The sequence below is a fragment of the Saccopteryx bilineata genome, chromosome 2 (genome assembly GCF_036850765.1).
Source record: "Saccopteryx bilineata isolate mSacBil1 chromosome 2, mSacBil1_pri_phased_curated, whole genome shotgun sequence".
Classification (NCBI taxonomy): Eukaryota; Metazoa; Chordata; class Mammalia; order Chiroptera; family Emballonuridae; genus Saccopteryx; species Saccopteryx bilineata.
The window spans coordinates 240160040-240163195 of NC_089491.1; positions in this window are offsets into that span (position 1 = coordinate 240160040).

The following is a 3156-nucleotide window of genomic DNA, read 5'->3' on the forward strand; positions in this document are numbered from 1 at the left end:
CCAGGAATGTATTAAGTTATAGAATAATTATTGTAATAATAATAGCTTTTACTTTCTGAGCATTTGTTGTGAGTTATTAATAGCTGATATTCTAAATTCTTTTAATCATAAAGTAATCCTGTGATGAGGGATCTTATTAGCAGTGTTTTAGAGATATGGAAACTAAAGGTTAGACTAGTTCATCAGATTTGAAATAAAATTTGTCAGACTGCAAAGTTCCTGAGCAATTATGCTGACCACCTTGAAGGACAAACACCGACTGGGTATGTTCAACTTCTTGTGTGTAAGGCCACTTAGTTCTGGGCATTGCACAGCTCCAGGGAGCAGCATTCGCCTTGCTCATAGCATATCTGGATAGTTTTTATGACAAATTTTTAGCAGACATCAGTCAAGTATCTGGAGTAAAGGGAGTGGATCCTAATTCACTGTTGTCCAAAGCTTGTTCTCAATGCTCTATGGTCACATGTCAAAGGCAGGGTCCATAAACTGTAGAAATTCAAAATCTTGAGCAGCTTCTAACCCTAGTCAGATAGCTTGGTGTTAGAGCATCATCCTGATAAGCAAAGGTTACCAGTTCAATCCCTGGTCAGGGAAAATGCAGAAAAAGATTGATGTTTCTCTGTGTGTCTGTCTGCTTTCCTCTCTAACATCAGTAAATAAATTTTAAAAAATCTTTAATATGATAGCTTCTCAATGAGCGATCTTGGAATTGATGAGAGTTCTTATTATTTAGAACCTGAAGTGGTATCTCCCTTGCTTATTGTCATGGTACTGGATTTCTTCTGTCTTTGGAGTGAACTGTATTCTCTCCTAACCTTCTTTGTTACTAATTTAATTTAATAGAAAACAATTTATTGAGAATCTTTTGTCTTTCTTATCTTTGAAAATGCAAAGATAAGCCCTTGACAGCAGGAATGAGAATGCAGAATGAAGAGAAGGGGTGACATTGTGGAGGTGGGGATTTGAGGGAGGAGGCAAAAATAAACATGTGACTTACTTGCAATTTATAAGCTGTAGAGGAAATGGAAATCTGAAGACTATTCATAAGTATATGAATAGAAGTGAAAGGTGGACATAAACAACATCCTTTGGGAACATAGGAGCGAGAAGAGTTTATTCTGTCTGGGAGAGCTGGAGAAGCTTCATGAAGGATGGGACACTGGACCTCACTCTTGAAGGATGCGCAGTCCCCTTAGACACAGAGGAGGAAAAAAATAGCAGCAGTAAAAACATGAGGTGAAAGTAGTCCAATAGCTAAAGAGAAAGTGAGGTGTGTGTACATGTGTTAGGTCAGGGAGTGTAGGAAGGATTGTAGCAGGAGACATAAAGAAACCTGAATATCCTCTTGAAGGCTTTAGATCAGGGGACCCCAAACTATGGCCTGCAGGCCGCATGCGGCCTCCTGAGGCCATTTATCCAGTCCCCGCCACACTTCCAGAAGTGGCACCTCTTTCATTGGTGGTCAGTGAGAGGAACACATTGACCATCTCATTAGCCAAGAGCAGGCCCATAGTTCCCACTGAAATACTGGTCAGTTTGTTGATTTAAATTTACTTGTTCTTTATTTTAAATATTGTTTTTGTTCTTGTTTTGTTATTTTACTTTAAAATAAGATATGTGCAGTGTGCATAGGGATTTGTTCATAGTTTTTTTTTATAGTCTAGCCCTCCAACGGTCTGAGGGACAGTGAACTGGCCCCCTGTGTAAAAAATTTGGGGACCCCTGCTTTAGATCTTACATGGGCAATGGGGAGTCATTGAAGAATTTTGAATACTGAAGGTCTTTTGATTTTCCAGAGATGGCTCCTTTTGTATGTGCCATTATTGGGTAGTATAGGTTATATCATTCATTCATTCATTCCTTCTTTCATTTCAGGAGAGTCATCTCAAGGAGAAGGACCTTATCATGCTTTTAACCCCTTTTGTCCAGGTTTGATGTCCTATTTTTCATTTCCTTTCTCTTCCCTTTGATACTTTTGGCAAGGGAAGAGTTATACCATTGTTTCTAGCTGTTGACATCTGGGTCAGGTATTTGATTCATATTATCTCATGACTTATTTTCGGTGAGTTAAATGGGTCAGAGAATAAGCTGTTATTACCATTCAAGGGTTGAGAGCTCAAGAGTTTAGGAACAAAAGAGTTGGACCAAGGACCATATAGAAAAAGAGGTGGGACAGGATCAAAGCACAAGACAGCATACCATGGAGTGAGAGCAGTCTCGAAATAGAAGGTGCTTCTCTTTGGATTTCACACTACAGGCCTTCGCCGGCAGCCTACCCTTGTCACCATGAGTTTCAGAGTTTGGAATTGGGCACTGCACCCTGGTGTGAAGCTGTTAACCTCCGGCATCAAGGCCACAGCTGCTGCGGAGAATTCCTCTTCCAAGCTGTGGCCTCATCAGAGTTCTTCATCTGGACATGCTGCGAAGGGTACATGTTCCTAAATCCAGTCTCATGATTCTGGGGTTCTATATATACTTAGGCAGCTCCACCCCTTTACTCCAGGACACACACACTGCAGAGCCTTTCTTTAGTGGGTCATGGCACCGTAGAAGCAGTGTGAGCGGGTGTGTGTCTATGTGTGTGTGTGTGTGTGTGTGTAGCCCTCTTAATGCATAGGACTAGAACGCCTTCCAGATATTTTGTCTTCTATTTCCAGAAAGAATAAAACTTGAAAGAATGTGGATACTTTGAGGAAATTAAGGACATTTCTAGAGAATTTCTAGAAATTATGGATTTTATAGCAAAAGTCTGCTCTAGGTTGAGACAGGTTACAGTTTTCAGATTTGGGATGTCTCCAGACTTCAGCCCGTTTTCCTTGCTGTGTGCTGTGTAGTTACACCTAAGCCATCAGCAGAGGGCTCCCTCCAACCTTAGGAGGCGGTACTGATGCTTGGAAGGCCAGGCGATGTAAAGGAGAGATGAAATGCACTTCTGACAGTGAGTTTAAAATCCAGTGCCCCAAAGTACTTTAGTAGAGAAGAAACCCTAACCCACCCTGAAAACAGACCACTTCAGCAAGAAGGTATTTGCTAGCGTTTACGTTAAGTGACACTGTTTAAATTCCTGGATCAAGGTCAGCATAATGTTTATTCTCCGAGTAAGGCATAGCTAAGTTATCCTTCAGAGAACCTAAAAAGCAGAGCAACTCTCTGACC